Raw genomic sequence first — 26,524 nt, 5'->3', positions numbered from 1 at the left:
ATTATATTTCCAAGGGAAATGCCTTCGCAGACGAAACAGCAAAGTACTGCGCAAGGAAAAATTATTCATACAATCGGGAGAGGAGTAAAGAAACTGATTCAAATTCATTAATGCTAACAACTGTTGTAGAAACATGGCATGAGATTAGAGATTTACAAAACGAAGCAGATGATGAAGAAAAAGACCTATGGTTAAGATCAGATTGTAGACCACGTGAAGAAGATGGAGTGTGGGTTTACAAAGATGGCAGAGTAGTGTTACCAAATTGCTTGATTGCTGACATGGCTAGATTATATCATGGTCCTGCACATCTAGGAAGAGATTCTATGGTCAGACTTTTTAGAGAAACATGGTTCAATACCAAATTTAGAACCATTGCTGAATCTTTTTGTCAAAGGTGTTTGTCATGCCAACAAATGAATCCAAACAGAAAATCAGTGGTGGGGACAGGAATAATTGGTCGAGAGGGTGGTCCCTTTACCAGGTTACAAATGGATTTCATTGAAATGCCCTTACACAACTGTTTGAAATATGTACTTGTAATTGTATGCTTATTCTCAAGATGGGTAGAGGCTTTCCCTACACGACATTGTGATTCAATTACAGTGGCAAAACTAATGCTCAGAGAAATCATCCCAAGATACGGTTTTCCAGTCACTATTGAGAGTGATGGAGGAAGCCATTTTGATAACAAACTGATGAAGTTAATTTGTGAAGCTTTGAGCATTGAGCAGAAAATACACTGTGCATACAGACCAGAGGCATCAGGTGTAGTTGAACAAATAAATGGAACAATCAAAAACAGAATTGGAAAAATGTGTCTTGAAACAGGTGTTAAGTGGACTGATGCTCTTCCACTTGTTTTGATGTCATTAAGAAGTACACCAGATAAAAAGACAGGTTTGAGTCCTCATGAAATTTTAATGGGAAGAGTTATGAGGCAAGCTTTTGTACCTGTAGGTAAACTGTTGAGCATAAATGACAGTGCAATTTTGGATTACTGTAAAAGGTTATCTGATATGGTAACTTCTGTGTCTAATCAGGTGGTAACTGAAGCTCAATCAAATGAAAAAGTTTTGACTCATGATCTGAGACCTGGCGATTGGGTCAGAACGAAAGTACATCGGAGAAGGAATTGTCTAGCTCCTAGATGGCAGAAACCTAGGCAAATAATCTTGATCACTACTAATGCTGTAAAGTGCAGAGGATTGAAGCGTTGGATTCATCCTAGTCATACTATTCCAGTACCAACTCCTGAGAGTTCTGACGTTGAAAGTGATACAACAGATGATTCTGATTCTGAAGCAGAAGGCGAAACAGAAGGTGAAGTAATTCCAGATTCTGAAGATCGACAAGAAAGTCGACATCTGGAAACTGTGCCAGTGAATGGAAATCTGACAAGAAAAGACTTAGAAATAATTGAAATAGATTCTGAAGGTGAAGAGAATCTGTTAAAAGGAAAGATAACTGAGGATTCGGTTGTCTCTATTGAAGACAAAGAAGCTGAACCAAAAGAAGTTTCAGACCAGGAGAGTATCGAAAGGCAGAGAACAAACTCTGAAGTAAGGAACAAAAATCCGAAATCTGGGAAGTTAGAGGTAATTGAGGAAGAGGAGGAGAACGAATTACCGAGTACCAGTGATGGAAGACAAAGTGAAGTTCCTGAAGGAGTGAAATTGCCGAATAGAGAAGTTCCTGAGTCAATTGAAATTTCAGACTACGAAACTGAAGAAAGTGACGTGGAAGGTGGAAGTGAAAACAGAAAGAAAAGGACTTGGAAGTCAGAATCAAATAATTCTGAACCAAAGAAGAAGTACGTGAGAAAAGCAGACTACTGGCCAGGTGGAAGATTGAGAGTCAGATTGATCAAAAAGCCAATAGAACAAGTAGAGGAAATAAGTAGTCAAAAGAGTCCAGGAAAAGAAGTTGGAGTTGGAAGCAAAATTGAAGTGATATCGAGAAAAGGAAAGAGAATAATAAGGCCAAACCAGAAATACAAGTCTCCTGAATGGACTTACTTAGTAATTCCACCTGTTATTGACATATATGATAGTAGTGAAGAAGAAAACGAAATCCAAGAAATTAGTGACAATGATTGAAATACAGAATTATTAAATTGGCAAAAGGCTGAAGAAAACTTGTTAGTTGACACAAGGTCGAAGAAAAACTGTTTAGTAGAAGAAAACTTATGTATGACATAAGGTCGAAGAAATCTTGTTTAGGGTTATAAAAGAAAAATATATTTTAAAAGGGGGGTGTATATAAATTTTAAAATTTATTTTTATTTTTGAGGCTAAAACTAACCTAAAAATGCCTTATGTTAAGGAGAGCACTTCAAAGTGTTCTGTTTTTAAAAGATGCTGTAAGATGACTCTGGTATGTCTGCTCATTTTAGTTCTGCTCTGGTTGGTACTAGCTGTGATTATCCCTTTAGAAATGAATAGAGAATTACACAAAGTTAACATAACAAGCAAAGCTCTGGTTAGCCAAACTAAACATAGTACATCTGCAAAAGTTATTGATCATCAGCCTAACATTCATCAAGATAAATCAATAGGTGATTTTTCAAGTAATACATTCACAAAGCTATTGAGTGAATATGTAAAGGTAATGGATGCAAAAGACTGCTATGTCTGTGTTAAGTTACCTGCTTCTGTTTCTGAGGGAGTAACATATAATATGCTTCCTCTCACTTATGCTGTATCATGTAGTGTATTAACTAGTTTATTTTATCAAACTGGTCGTTTAGAATATTACTATTCAAATTATGATGAAATTTTTGCTAATGTTAAGATTGACAATGCTTTAAATAAGCATAAGAAAGCAAAACAAATGAGAGAATATTTCCTTGTTACTAACGAACTCACTTACGAGTATGCTTACAAGAATAATCTAACATGTAAATTAAGTGCTGAAGGAAAGAAATTTTTGAATATGGTTGAAGAGAGAAGAGCAATTTATAAGAGAAATGAATTAGTCAAGCAGACTAAGTCAGCCTTCTGGAAAAAAGAGGATGAGAAATTAAATGGCAAAATGCTTGAAAATATTGCAATTCACATAGACAAACCAGTTAGTGGAAAACTTTGCATTAGAAGAGATAATACACTTTTTGATAATTATTTTGTAGGTGCAAGTAACTGTGAAGATACTTATCAGATTATGGGAGGTTGGGGATTTAAAGGTGGAAAAGATCCTATCTTTCCTGGGATTTATTTTGTTTGTGGTGACAAAGCCTACTACAACCTTCCAGACCATTGGTATGGAACTTGTTATGTGGGAATTGTTTTTCCTAAAGTGTTTCATGTTGACAGAGATTCAGAAGGATTGTTTAAAATTCATAATTATGTAAATAGAGCTAAAAGAGAAACTTTTACCGAAGTTCTGGGAGATATTTTTCAAGCTGTAATACCTTTTGTTGGTATAACCCTAAATGCAGGGAGAATCAGAAAATTGTCCACTATAGTTGATAGATTATCAACTGACACTGCTGATGGGTTTCAATTAGTGAATGTTGAAGTTATTGCAATTAGATCCATGGTAATTCAAGATCGTCTTGCTTTAGACATACTCCTAGCAAAAGAGGGAGGAGTCTGTGGCATTTTACATGTCCAACATTGCTGTACATATATACCTGATGAAAGTAAGAATATTGAAATGTATATTAAGAATATTACACAAATGCATTCAGAGATAATTCCTTTAGAAGAAGAAGATTTTACAGGGAAACTTTCAAAAAGGTTTCAAGCAATTAAAAACTGGTTTCATAATATCGGAAGTTCAATTCTTGGCAAGATTCTGGCACCTTTGATTATAATAGTATTCATTTTTATTTTGACCAAATTAGGTTGTTTGTTACATAAAAGAAAGAAACAGTTGAAAGAAAAGAAAAGAATCTATAAACTCAGAAAAGAAGAAGAAAGGGAGATCGAATTACAGGAGTTACATAGAGAGCGTCATGTTAATTGCAAAGATTATGCAGAAACAGACTTTTAGGTTTACTGATACAAATGAATTTGAATCGATTTCTTAAAAATTTAATTTACCAAAATTTTGAGTGCTGGTGTGGTGATTTGTTAATCCCCAGATGAGGGAGTTGATGGAGCGAGATAGAAAACAAAATTTTGTTTAAACTCGCAAAGTCACATTTCCATAACATGAATAAAATTATTAATGATTTGTGATATGTCGTGCTAATACAACTTAGATTAAACTTTACACGTGGGGGGACTAACATGTGTGCTCATAAACGTGCATAAATGTTGCATCTTTTTGTTCGTACAAAATAATAAAATAATTTATTGTTTTCGTTTTTGTCATTACTAATTGCTGCAAACTTAAAAGAAGCATGTGCTTGTTTTGCTTTTCCTTGTCTGTGTGATGTCATTTCTACTATTCTAGGTGCATATGGGTCTCATGAAGAAACGGAGACTGGTAAATATAAATGCTGCTTTATTTGTTTGCAATGGCTAGGTAACATTTTGATTAATCGGGTGGGTTAATTAATTAGTAAACCATGGGGTGGATACAGAATCTACTTTATTTCTTACATTAATACTTTTCTTGTGTTTGTTTTATACTAGAAAACATAAGTTGCCTGCTTTTGGGCCTAGTCATTTGAACCGCAGAAAAAGAGCTGACATATAATTCTGCAGAAAGTCACGAGACGCCCATTCTGAATTAAAACGTTTATTGAAGCTGCATTCACAAAGCAAAAACTGATGAGCTGACATCATTCTGTCGGACATGGCCAAGGTCGAAAGTGAACATTTTGTCAGTCCTTAACTTGGCATCCGCGGAAGTGTAATGAAAGTCTATGGAAGCTGCGAGGATGACTTAATACATAGTTGCAAACGCAGGAAGCTTCTGGCTTCACGTGGAAGAGACAATGGTCTTTATGAGACATGATTTCATGGAACTTTTTGAGAATCGGGTGACATGTCACTTGTCACCCTCAGCCAATGGGACGTCGAAGATTTCTGAAAACTTTCCTTTGCTAGTTTAGTTAGCGTAGAAAGGTATAAAAAGTCATGCCCTTAGGGTTGGGCTGGCTGCTGCTTTCTGACTTTCCGATGAGGGTGATGTGCTGCTGGACTTTGCGTGGAGCACGTAAGAATCCTCAAAGAACTTTACTTTAATTTCTATCTATTTAGCTTAGTTAGGGAATTAGGTTTTAGAAATGCTAAACTTTATATATTTTCTTTAAATTTGATTCACTTACTTAAATTGTATTTTTCTCATATTTCATTACAATCATGCTTGCTTTAATGCTAATAAAATTCATTTACAAAACTTTCTACTTATATACCATAATTTAGTAAATAAAATCTTACTTTTGACAAACAAGCTGGTCTTGGTTATTCAGAAGTGTAGGTTACTATTAGCTAGATCACGTCGCCTATGGTGGTCGTTTAATGGTTGGGTTTTATTCTAATGACAATATTCTTTCTGCAAATGTATAAATATGTATATAGTTTGTAGATAATGTGTATATAGATTTATTCTGACCACCTGATTCAGTAGGCCCAAAATATATCAGGTTTATAAATGGGTCCATATTTAGTTTAGAATTTTGTTTATAGGTTATGAAGTTGGGTAGCGTAGTTTATGATATATTTTCTATAGCCCGCTGGATCAATACGCAAACAAATGATGGACAGAATGCTGAATAAATCATACATTTACCACCAGTCAAGAGATCTGGGTTAAATCCATCATTCTCTGCTCACAATGCCTCCCCAGTTTGGACCAAGCCATATGCAAATCAGTCTTGACCCTGTTTCTCAGGGGAACAGTCCAGCCCGTACTGCCAAGTCAGGTTATACCTGGAACGAAACAAGCATCCTGGGACCGGTTTTAGGGTAGTGCCACTCATCAGCCAGGCTTGCTTGAATCCAGTGGCACGGTGAGCATTTTCTGACCATGCCATCATGGAAGAAAGGGATATAATTAGGTTCAGATTGAATAGGCAAACTATGGTGGATTTGGCATCAGCTGGATCCAAATCTTCAACCTTACAACAGAAATTCCACATCTATTATACCAATTCTCAAACGCATGGCAGTACTTCATTCTGTGGTCACAGGGTCCTTCCAATATACTGTAGAAGTATCTTATAGAATGTCACAGACAACTTTCAGTGTGTGCTGCGAGAAGTTATATCTTCACTTATGAGACACATCATCAGCTTCATCCAGTTTCCGCAGCAGCAAGATTTAGACAATGTGACGGGGGACTTTAATGGTTTGGGTCACCTACCACAAGTGGTTGGAGCAATTGATGGCACACATATTGCCTTATTGCCATGAAACACCAGAGAACAGGTCCACTGGAATCAGAAACATTTCCACTAAATCAACGTGCAAATCATCTAGTTTCCTGAATTGCATCTCATAAGCTTCTGTGTGTGTTTCCCCGGCTCTGCCCATGATTAATATATATTACGGAACAGCTCCATATACCTGCAAATGTCACATCTTGGACCTGAGAGGGCCAGGTTTGGTGGACAGTACAACCTTTCACAATATTGTTTGGGGTATTTGTAGTTGAAAAATCTGAAATTGTGTCACATTGTTTGGCAATTGTTTTGTCTTCCATTTAGGAGACTTAGCTTTTCCCAACCAACAATGGTTTTTGACACCGTTGAGGAATCTGAAAACGCCAGGGGAAGTCCTCCTCAGTGAGGCCCATAGAAGAACACGGAGGCCAGTGGAGAGGGATTTCGGGCTCCGAAAGGCCAGATTTTGTAGTCTGGACAAAACTGGTGGAGCCCTCCTCTGCTCACACAATATGGTGTGCCAAATCACCATGGCCTGCTGCTTGCGCCACAACATCGCCCTGCAGCAAAACATCCCTTACATCACAGAGGATGGAAACCATGAAGAGCCACCTGGTAAGGATCCTGAAATGTCACATGAAGATGACAGTGGTGAAGAGGAAGGAGTTGACTTACATCACGATGTCATTGACAACATCTCATGAGTGTAAGTGTATCTGTACATGTTCTCACTTTCAACATTACAACAACTATTGATGTGATGATGAGAGAAGTATGTCATGGTAATTTGTTAGAAAGGGCAATTTCAGGGAAATTCAGGCCAATGGCATTTGTTGATCAAAGTTTTGACATATTGACTACTCTGTTCAGTTACACTGTTTATCTCTGATTGTTTTGTGAACTGTTGTTATGTACCCCAATATAAGCCTGAATAGCTAAATGACCTTTCACCTACATTTGTCCTACCTTTCTCTGCATAACGGTTCTAGAACTGACCTTTTACCAGTTATGTGCTGAAAAAATGTCAATTGGTTCCTTGTAAAAAGCCTCATTTATTATGCTTGAGGATTCTTAGAAAAGACTACTGCACATGACGTATATAACAGGATTAGCATATTCTGTGTAAAAGTTATGGTCATCTTCATCCTAGAGCGAAAGAACTACTTTGCATAATTGCAGGTATTGTTGTAGGCTCATTTGCATAATCATACTCACAACATATCAGTTGTGTTAGGAACCCCGAGGCTATCTTTATGGTATAATAGAACCATACCTACACTAGATAGACAGAGGAAAAGGTTCCACGCTGACACCAAATACTGAGGTCCCTGCACGCAGAAACTCCAGCACGCAGTGGTCTAATATCCCTTGTGGGGGTCGAACTTGAGACCAAGATGGGGTACTTCGTTCTCTCCCATCAGGTAACGGGGTTGGCACTTTCCTAGGGGATTCTTGGCTTTGCACCCACATATATGCTAGGTACACTTTGGTAGGGTTTGCATCATAGGAGTACGTTTGATTACTGTCATGTCTATATGCTTGCATATATTTACTGTTTTAGCATGGTGTTAGAATTCTACCTTTTATTTACTCTGTTGGTGCGTGTAATCGTATACATCTGTTTCTGTCTAATCGTTGTCGCAGCAAACATGCTTTATACTAGAATGACGCTGGTTCAATAAATGCTCATTGAAAACTTCCCCTCTGTTCATTCTGTGTATCTCTCTGAGACTGGGTGAGCACGATTGACTGAGCGAAAAGTAATATGCTGTTTCTGCGATCCCTGAAGGATCAAGGGATATCATGTTCAATAGTTGCCATGAACTATTCACTCATTAGTAGGGTTAAGGGGCTTATGGTGGCACTGTGAGCTAGCTGGTCCAAAGGCTAACATATCCTTCGGGGCATCTGGAATCAGTCTGGACACTAAGCATGAGCGAAAAATCCGCTCCGATTGCGGATTTTGCGGATTTTCGGTAAATCCGCGATCCGCGAACTCTCGCGAATTTACCGAAAATCCGCAATTCGCGAGCGGCGGATTCCCGGTCAAAAGTTCACGCCTTGCTGGTCTGTAACTAATTTACGATGGCGCCGGCAAGCTGCCAGCGCCATCCTAAAGTTACTTAATTAGCTTCAGCAGGAAGCTCTAATAGATAAGATAAAGCAGGGGCTCGAGCGCCTGCTTTATGTTACCAATTAGAGCTTCCTGTTGAAGCTAATTTAGTAACTATTTTAGGATGGCGCTGGCAGCTTGCCGGCGCCATCGTAAATTAGTTACAACAGGCACAAAACGGTGGTGTCTTCTTGAATAAATATGAAGGGCAGGGTTCATTCTGGCACGACGGTCCTGGCACAAAAATTACACCTCAACAGGAAGCACTTACAGATATCAATACAGCATGTGCCCTAGTTGAAGCTTTAATTCAGTGACTCATTCATCAGCCCAAAAACAATCCTGAGCGTTGTGGAGTCTGGGCAGGTGTGCCTTCTTCCCAAATATACCGTCGAAAATCAGCTGTGACGCTGGATACAGGCCTTTGCATCTTTGACCTTCACGAGCGCAATCCCCGTGCTGTTCTGTGACCAGGAGCTTCTGTCTCTACATCTGTTGCTCTGATCAGTCTCTGACCTTTTATACACACAAGAGGCATGTGCCCCGTCCGTTTGGCCCCGCCCACACACTCGAGGTGTGCACCGTCTTCCCGCCATTTACCCACTATGATAGGTCACTCAAGGGACCCCTGCGCCCTTCGGCGCGATTGCATAGTAACACACACTTGGTCGCTGTTGACAACTCTCGGGCACTTTAGGTAGCTGTAGTGTAGTAAAAGCACTATACATTTACCCAACGAGGTAGCACTTACTGATTATCCAGTAGAAAGTACTCCAGTTGAGTAGAGGTATGGCACAAAACGGTGGCGTCTTCTTGAATAAATATAAAGGGCAGGGTTCAATCTGGCACGATGGTCCTGGCATGGAAGCCCCGCCCCCAAATCCGCCGATCCGCAAAATCCGCGGATTTTGCGGATCGTGAATACGCGAATACGCAAATTCGTGAATCGTGGATCCGCAAAATCCGCCCATGCTTACTGGACACCAATCCCTTAGTTGATGTTGTCTAAATGATCAGATCCTATGTATTTTTAGGAACTACATGACCCTGTGTCCTCGAAACTTTGACTCTGTAATGTGTCTATTATATTATGTTTGAATGGAAATCTTTTTATTTTGATCTGTTTAAGATTCCTTCACTATATTATCTTCATTTGGAAATTGCAGAGTTGTGACATTTGCAGGTATATGGTGCTGTTTTGAAGTACATCGGGAGAATAGGTTGATCCTGGGAAAAACAGATAAAGACTTTGGGTATACAAATCTTGTACCAAGGAAACTTGCACCGTGATTGAATGGAAGATTTGAAGATTATATTGGACTTGTTCTTTGTCATGTGCTGGCACTAAGGCAATATGTGTGCCATCATTAGCTCAAACCACATGTGGTTGTGGTGCCAAATCATGCTAAACTCCCTTCACATTGGTTAAATCTTCATTGTGTGTAAATTGTATGTAGCTGTTGATGTTTCCCATCATTGTAGCACATACTTCATGTGGCACACGACTGAAACTTGGTTGTGACATTCCACCAGATACTGGAATAGTGGATTGGAATTATCCTGTGTCTACAAAATATAGTATTGCCATGTTTGGTCTATTGATGCTATTGAATCCTTATGTGAACCATAAGATCTGGCTCCAGCTTATGACATGAGTCAAAGATAATATGTCTAATCAAACTGGTTATTTTGGATATATCCCCTTCTTCCATGTTGGCAAGGTCTGGAACTGGAAATGTGAAAACTGGTACTGAGTATTAGTGTCATGTATAGATTGTTATTAGTCAAAATGTTGAAAGACAATTATTGGTCAAAAGGAATAAACATAGTGGTGTATGATTTAATGGTATATGTTTTGGGGAGTCATGCTTGGGAACTTGAGAAAACCATGACCTACATGCAAAATATCTATGTTTACACAACACTTTGATTTTAATCATTGTAAATGTTGGATTCTGAGTCCCAGTCCTGCACCACTGTCACCAAATGTGAGGCCCGGGACTCCTCCCTCAATGTTAGGCCAAGGAAGGACACCGTCTGAAATAGCCCTGCTCACCCCCTTAGTAGCTTGGCACGAGCAGCCAGGCCTATCTCCAAGGCACGAGTGTACAGTATCTGCAACCACACTCACAGCAACCCACTGGTGACACCACAAATGGACTCCACACGAGTTTGATAAAATGAGTATAAACTTTATATAAAAAGATATACAATCAGACCAGACGATACTAAAGCTAACATATAATAAAGGGTAATATTCGTTCCGGCTGGCTGGTAGGTTCAAATCCCAACCACTGCTTTCAAAATGCTATTCTGGTCGCAATGCTAGAATCACACACGTTGCAATGGACAAACAATAGTGAACTGCGTAATGATACAATCCTGTGCTTGCCAAAGGAGTAATAATACAATGCGTAACAATACACCCCAGTACCTTGCAATGGGAGAAATAATGCAAATCCATACTGCTACAATCATGTACTGCGCAATGAAGTAATAATGCAATGCGTCATACCCCAATCACGTACTTTGCAATGAAGAAAAAATGCGTTGCGCACCGCTACAATCATTTAGTTTGCAATTAAGGAATAATGCAATGTGTAGCTACAATCATGTACTCTGCAATGAAGGAATAATGCAATGAGGGCTGCTCCAAACCTGTACTTTGCAATGGAGAAATAATGCAATGCGTAGAGCTACACTCGTGTACTTCATTATGCAGAAATAATGTCAGGTGTCATAAGACAGTCTGGCAGTTCGTTAGCAGCAATATTAGCAATGTGTATTATGACAATCAGTTGCCCCCTACATGTATCAATTTAGCAACATGGCTGATATCCGGTGGAGCTGCTAGACAGCTATTGAGGAGATTGGCCCTGGTTATCCCCTCGACCGTCACCTACCCAGCCGGACATTGGCACAGTTCTTCCTCGTCTCCCTGCTATGACTCCTTCCTCCCCTTTCTCCTATGAATTCTCGCAACATTGTTTTTGTGTACTGTACCTTACTATGCTCTTGTAAAGGATGTAACTTTTAACGCAGCAATTCTAAATGTAAAGCACTCTGATACCCTCTAGGGTTAGGTTTGCGCTATATAAAACTTTAGATAAATAAACAATGACATAAAGTACAGCTTCTCACTCTGGCCTCAGTGCTGCCACTCCTTTGGTCAGTACGGGCCCCAATCTGAGTCAAAGCAAAGGCTTATGTCGCCAGAAGGACTGAGAGGCCTAGAGAGTGTCACTCTGAGCCGGCACCCCGCCCAGGTAGTCACCAAACATTACCTGAGGGCGCAACCCCACTCTCTTCTCCTCTTTCAGCGAACTGGGCCTTCCATGCAGAACTTTCTCAATGGGCCTCAGCGGCTCGACCTGGCAGCTCAGCTCCTCCGGGGCTATCGGTCTGGGCAGCGACTGTTAGGAAGGTCTCAGGCAGCTGCGGGGCACACGTACCCCGTGCCTCTGAGATCACGTTACTCCGGGTGCACGTTCACCACAGCACCCTCTGGGTCTCCTCTGGCACGAAGCCACACACACAACGCTGATGGGACTTCATGTCGACTCCGAGTGCACGTTCACCAGGCACTCCTTCCTGTGGTCTCAGTTGGCACCAAGACACGCACACCGCGCTGCAGAGACTCACTTTATTCCGGTGCACACAATGATCAGCCGATCACCTCCACAGTCCCAGGTTGCACCAAAGCACGCACACTGCTTCATTGAGACTTACTACAACTTCGGAGTTCCAATATCCAGACGCTCTTCACCAACGCCTTCAGCCGCACCATGACACTCTCACTGTGTCCGAGTCTCACTTCTCCTCCGGTGCACTCAATGACAAGGCGCTCTTTACCAGCACCTCCGGTGCACCCTGACATGCACCCTGCACATCCGAGACTCACTCCACTTCTGATGCACACATTGAGCAGGTGCTCCTCACCAACGCCTCCTGTGCACCACGACACGCACCCTGCGTGTCCGAGATTCCCTTCACCTCTGATGCACAAGCTGACAAGGCGCTCTTCACCAGCGCCTGCTGTGCACCACGACATGCACCCTGCGCATCCAAGTCTCATTCCATCTCCCTCCGATGCACACGTTGACCAGGCGCTCTTCACCAATACCTCCTGTGCACCAGGACACGCACCCAGCGCATCCGAGTCTCACTTCTCCTCCGTGTGTCCAAGATCACAGGGTCTCAAGCTGCCACAACACGTGCCCACCGTGTTGATTGAAACTTCTCCGGAAACTTTTATGTTCCTTTGTTTCCAAACAGGGAGCCAGCTCACCTCGGGCTCTCGGGGTAACAACACACAACACAAGGCACAGTCTTCTTCAAGCAGGGGGAGCACAGTCTCAACAGCCTCTTCCTTGGTTGAAACAGCAAACTGCAGACCAGGCCCAGATCACGAAACAAGGGTTGGTCCTTCCCAGTAGTCTCTTCTTGTTTCTTGCTTAGCAGAAGTTCCTGTTGACCATGAAATGGGTCCAAGCCTTTTCAATCTCAATCCATTTTGATTCCATTTCAACGTTCAGGGGTCTCAGCTCTCATAGTTAAACCCCTAAATGTCTTGGAAGCTCGTTGTGCTTAGGTGTCCCTGACCCCTCCCTAAATCAGTTCTGGGTGTCTTCCTCCCAGTGTCACCTTTCTCCCTTTGATACTGGGGGTCTGGATCCTTAATCACTCAGCAGGAGACGGGTCAATTGTTTTATAACAGCAAGCCAGGACTCTTCACCTCCCGGGGCTTCTCCTCAGCCTACTCTTCAGATGCAGTTCAGCCTGGTGTCATCTCAACCCCTCCCTGGGTCAAGACCTCCCCCAGCTCCTTGCACTTCTCAGATCCAGACAGGCAATCCACATTCAGCAGAGACATACAGAAATGCTTAAAGCACAAAACTCAGCCACTTTCTAAAGGAGTAGTTTCTGAACACACAGTGACAAAACCACTTTCATGGAAAGATGTGTTATGACACTGTGAGTTCATACATACTAAACTTCACCTCTCCATTTTAACCTTATAGGAAACTAGGCTAACAATCACAATAGCCAGCCTCACAAAGGGAAAGTAAGGCCTGACAAGTGGTTGCACTTGTCAGGACAACATGCTAACTTAGCAAACTGTGAGCAGGCCCTACACTGCAGGCCTCAGTTCCTTTCTCCACACACCTTTGCATTACTAGCCCTGGCACACACAGCAAACATCACTAGGGACTTTACTAGTAAGGCAGACATACCACTCATGGCCAACCAATTACCATTGCACTTTACACAGGGAACACTTGTACTTTGACACTGATCAGCCGTGGCAAAGTACCCAAAGCATCAAAATTGGCAACTCTATGTCAGGAAAACGGTCTGGGGGGAAACAAAACGTTTAGGGAACTTTAGCCAACAAGGCCAAGTCCTACAATAAAGTTATGATGGAAGGAAACAAATGCATTGATAGAGTTGTACAGCACCAGTCTATGAGTTTATTTGTTGTGAATGTATTAAACTAAATGAGAAAAAATCAAACAGGGTAAAACTGATAAAGCAAACCAGAAAGTGAAGAAGTCAGTCATGGTGAATGAAACCATAGTTGAAGAGCCAAAATTGTTTGAAATCCAATGTCCAAAATATAACTGTCTTCAGAAAGGTAAATGTGTCCAGAAATAGTCCACAGAGTGAATACTAGTTACACACTGGAGGAGGTGCAAGAAACACAGGGGTTCTTGCTGGTAGTGGCAGAGGTCTTGCCATTCTCACCTCCTGATATTTTGGATCAGATCCCTTCCTGCGGGTGAGGGTAGATCCACAGTTGCACGACCTGGGATGGTTGCAAGTGGTTCTTCCGATGGCAGGGGCTCCTTTCCAGTGGCTATGGTAGATGTAGATGGGCCAGATGTTGTAGCACCACAGGAAGGGATAGAAAGTGTTAGGAAAGTCCTGGACATATGGGTGTAAACATCCTGCAGCATACCAGTCAGGGGTCCCATATTGGAGTTGTGAGCTTCCATTTGATAATTGAGCTACCTCTGCAACTGCTTCATCTCTGGGACCTCAGTGAATACCTGGCCCATCATGTCTTGGTATGAATTATAGGCTCCCAAGACTTGGTCAATGGTCGTCTGAGTGAGAGTGACCCCAGTGGCCTCACTATGCTGGCCCACATTATCTCTCCCACGACCCCTAACCCTGTGCCCTTGGCCAAGAGTGCCTCAATTCGACTGGATCTTGGGTGAGCAGGAGCTGGTGGTTATGTTGTGTCAACATTACCCAGAATTGGGGGGCACACAATCGGTGTCATAGTGGTAGGAACACAGGAAGTGGACCCTTCAGTTAGCTGAGGCGTTACAGCTGGGGTGGGAGTTGACAGTGTGGGCCCAGGGAGACTCACTGGAGCCATCTGCCCATGCTACCCAGATGGACCAGGATCCTCATCCTCATCCAGAATATCAGGAGTGTTGTCGTCACTGAAGGATTGATCCTGGGCTGGAGTAGAGGTCTCTTCAGTGACAAATTCCTGGCCATGTGCTCTGGCACGTGGACCCTTTGAGAAATTGAGAACATTAATGTTAGCAAAAGTGTCTATTATACCTACAAAATATTTGAGACAAACAATATAGATACCTTGAATTAAAAAGAGGTAGAGAATATTATGATGATAGCTTTCAGTGGTATTGAACATATTACCATATCGTTTAGCAATTTCAAATAAACAGGTAAGAAGATGTCCTGAAATGTTTATGAAGTGATTAGGAAGTATGGCTTACATCTCCCAACCATTCAATCCAATACAGTGGAGAGATGAAATGGGTAATTGACAAATCTAGGCCTTGCTGACTTCAAAACAGACACTTACACACCTTGGATTGATGTTTGGCATTAGTCATCAAGTGAACAGTGCAGAGCCAATTTTCACAGCTACCACTTATATTCATCATTGTATTTTCATACATCACACTTTTTTAGTCAACACAGCTAGTTTTGTGAAACTCATGACATCAATTCAATCGGTTGAGAAGAATAGGACAACATTCAGAAAACAACACAAACAATTTTCAGAAGAGAGCATTGAAAAGGGATTGATCAATACATGACACCTTACCATATATCAAAATCTGTTAGACAAGAGAGAATAAGCAATATGACATAGCAATATTCTTTGGACAAAACAAAACAGGGCACCACAATAGGTATAGTCATTACAAAGACAACTTCTCAAAACTTGCAAAATGGTTAGTGTTACATACCTGTGGAAATCATGCAGTTGAAATTTGACACAATATGACACACATATGGGTAATGGGTTATTAGATGTTGTGACACCTAGAGGCACCATATCATTCATCATATGACATACAATTGATATTGACACCTGTAATCTTAGGTGCAACACAAAACATTCACACAAACCAAATTATCTGATACTGATAGTTTGAGGTTTATCGGTTTTGAAAATATGTGCAGAAGAAATTGGTAACACCTGAGTTGAGAACAAACAGGATATTGAGGTTTAGTGAGACTTTGTAAAGTGTAACTTACCAGACTCCACTCCACCAGCCTTCAGGATGTAGGATCTGCAAGACCTTCTCCTCTAAGGGCATGAGTTGTAAGAGGAGCCTGGGAGAGTACCACCAGTCCTCTGGGCCTTCATGTGATGCTTGGAGGCCAAGAAAAGCACCCTACACACAGGTTAATCCACTGCATCCTAATTTCCTCTTGTTTGCACAGGTTGTTAGCTACAACATTCCCTCTGTCGACTATTCTGGCCCATATTTGCCTTTTCTGAGATAGGGGTGCATTTTGGACTTGGACTCCAAAGAATTGTGGCCCTACTCTTATGATTTCATCCACCATGACTGATAATTCTCCCTCAGTAAAACATGGATTTTGGGGGCATGGCATTGATAAAAGAAATATCTTTAAGTAAAAAATTAACCATGAGGTAATAAATTAAAGGAAAGAAAGGGACAAGAAAGATGGAAAAGGAACAAAATAATCTCACTTAACTGGCACAATCTCTGCTAGAAGATGTCATGGTGCAGTGGAATGGCAAAGGATCATCGTCTGAAATGGAGTGTGTTTTATAATGTGGTATTTCCATTTGGCCAAAAGAAAACAGGTATGTTCTTCTGGCATTCATCCAATAGCCAAAGTGATAGTGCAATGTTGAGCACGTCCCGCGACTGACTCCTTTGTCAGGGAAGCGCAGCAAGTCGACTGCCATCACAAATGTGAAATCTAAATCTGCTCAGCAGGAACACGCCAGCCTGATGGTGATGGAGTACTATTCGCCAGCATTGACGTCTGCTGTGTCGGCAGCGGTGTGCCACGACCGTGGAGGGAAACACTCTGTTGATGTGGACAGCGAGTCAGCCTGCATACATCTAAATACATTGGGTGAATGACCATTGACTTGATGCAATACTTGGGACCGCTACCGCAGTGGGACTGCGGTAAGACCGTCAAGATCTAAATCAGGCCCTTAGTCCATGTTGTTCCTGTTACATGTAACTGCATCCCAAACACATCTCATTTACAACCACTTTGGTATTCGTAAATCACCCAATTTGCATACTATTCTATATATTCTAAGGAACAAGACATATTGTAAATTTGTGATTCAATGTTATCTGATGTTACTACTACATACATAGATATTGAAGTTGTTTTACATGATGTCTCTAACATTTTATATCATATATCTTATAAAAATAAGTATCAAAATATAGCTAACCTTCAAACGAGAAAGCCAAAGAAAGACGTGAATTTACAAACTGAAAATAAAACTGCATTTGGAACCCTCTCCCTGCTGTGGTTTTGCTGAACTTGAATAAAAGAAAAGGTTAGCCACATTGCTGGTTAAATGCCAAGGTAACAGCACGCTCTTCTCTGCTGTTTCATGCACTTGAATGACATTGTCTGCACTAAAAGCAGCGTATACCGGACGTTAAAACGGGAACATTAAAACAGTAGAAATGAGAAGACATTCAGCTGACTGAAAGAGTTTTTTAAAGGCTAAACTTAAAACACTACTGTCTGCTAGGCTCACTAGGTTCAGACATAATAATGTGGTGAAGACAGGCACAGCTTGACCAGCACAGGCAAAGATAAATTCAGAAACAATATGAAAATACAGATATGGGATTCTAAGTGGATATTAAGTGAAAAATGATAATCTTGAAATGTGAAGAAAGTTATTCATACGAAACACATTGATGGGGCATTGAATTCAAAATATGTAATTTTGTGCAGCATTCCACTTGTTCTTTAGGGTAAAAAAAGAATGGATTAAGTATTATCATATTACGAACTCACAGCAAAATATGAAAGTTATGTGGCTTAAGCAAATCTTACTGACTGCACAATCTTCTTCAAACCAAAGGGGAGCTAAAGTCCAACAAACATAAACATATTTGCTTGAAAACACACCGCAAAGCCAGCAAATACTGCAGTCTAGGACCTATAGAGAAATGTTTAACATATTTCAATTCTGACATCTGAGAAGTTTAAATAACAGGAATAGCAAATTTTATAGACCTACTACCAAAAACAACAAGGCACATCCACTGCCTATTCTACCAAAGGCGTGTTACAACTAAAGGAGCAGGCCCTGTTACCCTTAGAACTATCACAATGTATCAAACAACAATGGTTCATTTTGGAGGAGGGGATAAGTGAACCATTGTTGTTTGATACATATTCCACCACCTGCAGCCGCAAATGATCAACTATACAACAGAACAAATGAGCCCTCCATGTTGCTGAGAAAGGAGACGCTCAAATCAGTCACTACCACACAACGGGGATCTATTCAAGCTGTGTCGTGGTTCAGAATAAAAACCCGCATACAGATACAGACCAGGTTTTGATATAGGTATGCCAAACAAACTATTACATTGCTAAAAATACTTCTCCAATCTAATACAAATGCATACATAACTCAAATATCCCAATAAACAAAATGCAACCTAACTGTAGTGCAGGTAAAACTCTACAATATACAAAACTTAACTAAAACTCTTACATACTAAATAAATATAATACATGGGATTCTGTAATCCCTGCATAAATGGTAGTCACTAATTTCTTTATAATTGGTGACTTGAGATGCACCAAGACACCGATTATAAAGGTATCACAGTCAAGTTCTGATGTCTGCCAGAGCTAGCGGCTGATGTGAAAGGTAGTCAGGTCACTGAGCATAATTGACACAGCTATTACAAGCAGAGAGCATATGTTTATTTTTTTAACACCTCAGAAAGAGAAAAGCTACAATCGTTCTGCATGTTTCTACAAGTTCTGAGCAGTTGCATCTTTTTTTTACTGATCTGTTTTTGATGTGTTTAATTTTGCACTAGAGGTTTTATTTTTAATCTTCACGTTTGCAAACATGCTCGTTCTTTCATATAAAAGAGCTACATAAGACAGTTCTAAGTGGTTTATGGGAAAGGAGTTGGAGTAGCCACTAATTATATATGGGATAAAGTACCCTCTGACATACATGATAAGGATGTCCATAACCTTATAAAGAAACTCTGCCATTGGCCTCATTCCTCTATATGGTAATGGAACACCTCAGTGACTTGCAATATCCTTATAATGTATGGCAGGCGGTACTTTATCCTTTGTAAATATACTACTCCAACTTAACTCACCTTAGGAAAGGTGTTGGGCAGTAAAGGGGTCAGATTCACTATTCCCACTCCACACAAAACTATCTTGGGGAAAGTGTTGGACACTATAGGGGGTCAGATTTACTATTTGCACTCCAAAGGAAATAATCTTTGGAAAGGTGCTGGGCAACAAGCAGCTCAGATTAAGGGCCTCATTTCGATGTCTGGTGAAATTCCTTCTGCCTGACACGGACTTGGTCCTGGGACCAACTGACCAAACACTGTCAGGTCACATTGCACTTTTCTCAATGAGAGCACATGTTATGGCCGGAAACTGGCCGCAACACAAGCTCATATTGAGAAAACGGAAGTGCAGTTCATCCCTGCACCCAGTGGCAGGCACCTCAAGGTACAGGGATCAACAGGGTGCCCCCTCGGCCTCCAATCTGAGGTCGTACACACAAGAGGGCCCTGCTGGGGGCCCCAAAGTCAGGTTCTGACTGCCTTTCCATGATGGAAAGGTCGGCATGGAAAGGCTGCCGAAACCCGACAGTGTAATCTCAAGGGCAGAAATGCCCGCCCTTGAGATGACAGACTGGATTCCGACTGGCTGACGGGCTCTACGAGCCCGTTGGAAGCCAACCAGAATGACCAGCAGGTTTAGCTTACAACCTCCTCCATCATAATGAGGCAGTTGTAGAGCAAATCAACCACCCCATTACGATGCAGCCGTAAAGGCTCCTACCAAGTGTCGGAGCCTTTTAAGGCTGCATCATAATCGGCCCCTTAGTGTTCTCACTTCAAAATATTCATGATATGAACTAAAATCTGAAATCAGTTTTTAGTAAAATTAAGGTACAACTTAATAGATATAAAATACACACAAAAGACTCAAACACAACCCCAAATATCCTTGGAATTTCAATCAAATAAATTAAACACTAAATACAAAAATGTTTTAAATTTGCAAACATAGAACACCACCACATAGGAATTATTACAAAAAATATGAAGTTTAAAAGACTAACATACACTGTATTTTAGTACTATATCAAAATTTAACTATAACATAATTATTTTTAAATTCAAATTCTAAATTAAGAAATAAAAGTATTTATTGATATGAAAAAATGTGAAAAAATAAAACTTTTGATGACAAAAAATAGTTACATTATTTTATTGAAAATATAATTTAAAAAATACATTTCAAAATTATAAATAAACCATAAGACTAAACATTTTGTACTTAAAATTTTTTCATTTGCTCTGGTTACGATTTGATTTGGAGTCTGTAGTAGGGTGCAGTTGTACTTCAGATTTGATTGTTAAATTGTGGGTATTTTGTGCAGTGGTGCTGCTGGATAACTTTGGCTGAAGTGATATGTGTTTAAGAAAGCTGTGGTAGGGTACGGGTGGCACAATATTTTTTCCTCAAACTTAAGACATTTTGTTGTCTTGGTGCTATGATTGTGGGCATCTTTGGGAGGCTAGTATGTCTCTCTAATATTACCACATTGAGCTATTTGAATATTCTGAAATAAAACATTTTAGTTGCAAGGGCATTACTTAGAACCTTGGATCAGTGTTAATCAAAATCAGAACGGAGTGCAGAAGGGCTTCCTACAATGAAATTAATCCTCTTCTTGTTAATTATCTTTTTTTACACTCAACATTCTTTTTTCTCAAAACGTATTTGTTGAAACCAATCACATACATTTCCACAATCTCTAAGCATTTGGGGTCTCGTCCATGCCCTTCACCAGAAGCAAGATATCACAATTTTTCCAATTAGCCCAATAAATATAAATAAATATATCACAATTAACAAATATCGCCAAATCTCTTTAAAAGTCAATGTCAAAGAGTAAAAACTAAATTTGTGTATCAGTTCATGTTAGCATGGAAAACCGCTTTACTTGCTCTATGGCAACAAGCTTTCAGTGTTATTGGTATTTCCAACAAGAACATGTTTACCCACCATGACTTGTCACCCAAATCATCTTACTAAAAAAAAGTCTACCTACCTCAATTCCCCCTGGGGGAAAACTACATTCTCAACACTCTATTTGGTGATAGGAAGTTTATTTCTCAATTTTTTAATTCCTCTCCCCTCATTATAGTCCATCTTGTCATTGATTTTCTTTCTTTTTTTTATTTATTTCCACACTTCCAAGGCATGATAGATATTTGACAATACACAGTTTTGCAATATCACAATTCTACAATGTAATTCTTGCATGACTTTCATAAACTATTTAATCTAGCTAAGCCTTTTCAATGAAGTTAATCAAGAAATTACGCTGCATAAACATAAATGCCAATAGCCTGCCAAAAAATACAATATATTTTCCTTAGCATTACAATTATCCCCATTTCTACTTTGGTTTAAACAATGTAATTGTCGTATTACGTTTGCGACTGCTGCTTGTCTTTATATATTCCATAGCTCCTTGTTATTTGCATATTAATACTCTCAGTTATTCATATAAGCCAAAAACTGTTCCCAAATCATAAGACCCAATTTCCGTTTTCTTGCCCTCTTTAACGAGTATAGACTAAATTCCAAGCTAGCTATTCTGTATAGCTTAGCCCTCCATACCTCGAATCTTGGAGGTTCCGGACATAGCCAATCCCCCGCTATACACAGACGGGCTATTGTCATTGCTACAAATAGAAAATGTCTGTACTTATATAAACTTCCCCCCTTTGAAACATCCTGCCCCATCCCTAAGAGCATCAAGGCAGGCGTTATACGAACCGGTCTCTCTAATATGTCAGATAAGAATCGTTCCATATCTTGTGTAAAGGGAGAGAGTTTAACACAGGTATAAAAAATATGATCTATATCCGCATCGGATGAAGCACATCGAAAACATTTACCATCATATCTACTACCCCATTTTTTCATCCACGCGGGTGTATAGTATAACCTAAATAAAGTTTAAAAAAATTGTACTTGCAAATTTGCTGACATAAGAGCTTCCCTAGCTCTTGCAATCGCTTCCTCCATTCATATATATATTTCATTTTCACTGAGAGTCTCCACCCAATATGCCTTATGTTTTTCCAAGTCATCGTTCTTCCCCGAACTTAAAATTTTATACAGCCCACCAATTCTACTATGAGATTTTAAAGCCTCCATCAGAGGGTTAGAGATCAGTTTCAAATTCTTTTTAACTAAAAAGTCCCTAATTTGTAAGAACTTGAAAAACTGTGCTTGTGGTAACCCTTAAGCCTGTGATAGTGTTAAGAACTGTTTGAGCATTCCACATTGGTCATATAAGTCACCTAATGTCTTGATCCCCTTAACCTGCCAGGCCCTCGCCACACTGTCGCCACAAATAAATGGGAGCAATGTTGATGCATTTAATGGGGTATAATAAGTTAAAGTTCCTAAGTTAATTAATTTGCGTAGTTTCTTCCAAATTTTGATGGGTGCCGCTACCGTCTTAAACTTAGTTCTTTTGTAATAGCTCCATTCTATTTCTCTAAACAAACTCCGATTAGCTTCCACTCCCAAAGTTAAATAGTATATAGAGATGTTAGAGCTTAATTGTTATTAAGTTATTTCCCTCTTCACCTCCAATCAATAAAATGTGCATCTTTTGCAAAAAACAAACATAATAATTAACCCTGGGCGTAGTGTGCGGAGTGGGGCTCCGCGGAGCTACGCGAAGTGGGCACACAACTACGCCCACCCGCGCACTCCGCGTAGCCCCACTCCGCGCCGCCCTCCTCCCTCCCGCCCTCCCTAAATACATAAATAAAAGTATAAAAAGCTTTTAAAAACACTTACCTTGTCTGCCGCGTCCCCGGGGCTCCCTCTCGCCGTCCCGCGATTCGCGCCGCCACCGATTCGGATCCTAATGCGCATGCGCGGGCGGCCACGCATGCGCATTCCTCATGAGAAATGCGCATGCGCGGCCGCCCGCGCATGCGCATTAGGATCCGAAATGGCGCCGCGAATCGGGGGACGGCGAGAGGGAGCCCCGGGGACGCGGCAGACAAGGTAAGTGTTTTTAAAAGCTTTTTATACTTTTATTTATGTATTTAGGGAGGGCGGGAGGGAGGCTGGTGGCGGCCGGCTACACACCGTCTGCGGAGCGCGCGTAGTGCCGCCTGGCTACGCACGCTACGCAAAATGCGTAGGAGACGGCACTCCGTGCACTCCGTGCACGGAGCGTAGCTGGCCGCCCACCCTTAATAATAATACAACAGAAAATCAGGTACCGATAGTCCCCCCTATCTTCTGATAGCGTCATAAACCGCATAGCTCTTCGCGGTTTACCCGGAGTCCATATGAATCTAGCACACAAACCCTGTAGCTGTTGAATTTGAGCTGATAATATTTCTAATGGTAATGATCTAAAGAGGTATAGTACCCTTGGTAATATGTTCATTTTTAGTACATCGGTTCGGCCGATTAAGGTAAGATGGAGCCCCCCCCACTTCTCTAAGGATTCCGCTACATTTCTATAAAGTGAACCCCAATTAGCCTCAACTACCTCAGACATAGCCGCCCTTATCTTAACCCCCAAATAAGTTGCTTCTGCAACTACTCTAGGGTCATTGACCTTCACTACTTCGGAACAAACTAGCTGTGTTTTCGCAGCATTTAACTTGTAGCCGGACAATTGACCAAAAATCTTAGCTAAGCGCTCGATTTCTACCAAAGCGAGAGCCGGATCTTCTGTAGACACCGCAATATCATCTGCGAAGGCAAAAACTATATGAGGGATGTTACGTACCCAGAAAGGATTAATGGCCTCACTACTAGAGAGCATATCAATGAAGGGGTTTATATATAAAGCAAAAAGGAGGGGAGAGCAGGGGCATCCCTGTCTTGTGCCTCTAGTAATCTGCACTGTTTCTGAAGTTGCGCCCATTGACGCTATCTTAGCTGTTGGTGCCTTATATAAAATTTGCAATGCCGTCATAAATCTCCGAGGAAATCCCATATTCTCCATTAGTAGCCATAAATACTTCCATTCCACACGATCGAACGCTTTTTCAGCGTCAAATAATATCAATCCTAAACTACGTTTCTCTACCTCAGCTATATCGAACAACGTAATAACTTTGTTTATATGTGCCACTGTTCCACAACCTGGAATAAAGCCATGTTGATCATCAGATACTAATGGAGTAATGACTTTTGATATGCGGTTTGCTAAAATTTTAGAGTAAATCTTCCCGTCACAATTTAAAAGTGAAATAGGGCGATATGACCCAGGGAGATCATTCTCTTTTCCCTTCTTGCTGAAGACAACTATAATAGCTTCGTCCCATGATTTTGGTGCTAACCCGGTTTGAGTGGCCCTAAATGTATCCAACATTATCTCTTTAAGTTCCTCAAAAAACAGTTTATATATTTCCCCTGGTAATTGGTCAGGGCCCGCTGCTTTCCCCATTGTTAACGTTTTTACTGCTGCAGCTAACTCATCCTTTGATAAAGGTGCCTCTAATAATTCAACCACTAATGGGTCTAGCTTAACAGGTGTTCCTAATACGGTAAGATCTAACTCCTCCAAATTATTTTGTTCAGTCTTATACAATGCTGAGTAGAAATTGTGGAAAATAGCCAGTTTGTCTTTGGGTCCGGTCTTTGAAATCCCAGCCTTGTCTTTCATAGATGATATATTGAGACTAGTATCCTTAATTCGCAGCTTTAAAGCTAGGGGTCGTCCTACTGCTTCGCCATACTCATGACAGATCTTCCGTTGTGCCAAATATTTTCTTGCATTTTCACTGTCCCATACTCCCAATATTTTTGCCCTTTTCTTTGCCACCTCAACGTCTAATGCTTTTACATCCCCCTGGGTAGCTATCCCCGCTGTTAAGTTCTCCTCCGCCCGTTGTAATCCCTGATATAACCTCTCCATGTCTGTTTTTAATTTTCTTTGCTGAGCAACCCCATAACTTAAAACCTCCCCCCTAAAACAGGCTTTAAATGTATCCCAAACGATATTGATTGAAGCTGTGTTTCTATTATTGTCAAAAAACTCTCTTATCCACTTCTTCATATAGACTGTAAACTCCTCATTAAAGCATAGTTTTCGATCAAAAGTGAATTTCCTCATCGTAGCCGGTACCCCCCAGCAAACTATTGACAAGACAATGGGTGTATGATCGGATGAGATGCTGGGATAGATCTGCATTTTCACTTTAGTTAAGTGAGGCACTTCCATGAAAAAATAATCAAGCCTAACCTTCTTTTTATGGGGATGGGAATAAAAGGTATAGCCTGGGTCCGTCGGAAACAAGGTGCTCCAAAGGTCCACCAGACCATAATCTTTTAGCAAATGGAGGAGGGCCCTGCAGACCTGCGGTTTACGACCTTAATAAGCCTTCACTCCCCCAGCAACATGCGCTGTTAAATTAATATTCATATCCCCACAGATAATCAAGGGGGTAGCCCAAGCTGCGAGTTCAGCATGTAATTGTTCCAAAACCCCTGCATCATCTATATTAGAGCCATAAATATTGCATATTGTAAAATTCCCATGCTGTCCCCCACATTCAACCATCGCCCACCTACCATTTATGTCCACTAGTTTCCGTTGTACCGTGACCAGATTCCTTTTTGCTAAAATAGCTACCCCCGAGTCATACCGGATTGCTGGGATGAAACCAGGATAGAAAACCCGAGTTCTGCCAATACTTGATGTTTATTCCAAGGAAGATGGGTTTCTTGTAAGCACACCACATCTGGAGCGACGTGGCGCAGCTCAGCCGCTACTCTTCTTCGTTTATTAAAATTGTTTAGCCCAGAAACATTTAACGAACATATTCGAAAATCTCTAGCGGTAGACATATGGCTCAGTTAGATATCCCGCACAATTAACCCCATTTAACCTTTGAAATACCATACAAATGCTTTTTGTCAAATTGCCTACCCTGTTTTTTATTGATTCTCTTTCGAATTCCATGTCATTTTTTAATGCAAGTGTGGATTTGTTTACCCCTTTTAACCCCACCACCAAGTCCCTCCACGTGCCCATCCTCCCCTTTAACCACCTTCACCCTTGCCCACCCCACACCCTTCCCAATAACGAGACATTAGGACTTATGATCCTGTAGATGTAGCTGGCAATTCCCCGCATCCCACCGCAAGGCCCCTACTATTCTACTCATTCATTACAATAAGTAGGAGGGAAATCCTTCCTTCCTATCTGGAGAGACCTTATCCTAAATAAAGATATTATGTTCCCAATAAATCATCTTAGAGAAAAGCAGACGTATAGCCTCCATAACCACCTGTAAAGAACAAAAGAAGGGGTTTTGGTTAACACAAATAATAGCCACCTCACTTGACTCTAGAGCTAATTATCCCCCATAATTCCTTCTTTCTACCCCACTGGATGTTGTTTAACTAGTGATCTTGCTTAGAAATTTCTTGGCCAGCCCCACATTGGTAAAAAATTGTGTTTGTTCTTTATAAAGAATCTTCAACTTCGCGGGATTGAGAAGAAACACTTGGGCTCCCTTGGCCTGCAGTGGAGTAATTAATTGTCGAAGTTGCCATCGGGTGTCCACCGT

Source organism: Lissotriton helveticus, chromosome 4_1 (assembly GCF_964261635.1).
Source record: "Lissotriton helveticus chromosome 4_1, aLisHel1.1, whole genome shotgun sequence".
Lineage (NCBI taxonomy): Eukaryota > Metazoa > Chordata > Amphibia > Caudata > Salamandridae > Lissotriton > Lissotriton helveticus.
The sequence above is the reverse complement of the archived record's forward strand: the minus strand, read 5'-3'. Positions refer to the sequence as shown.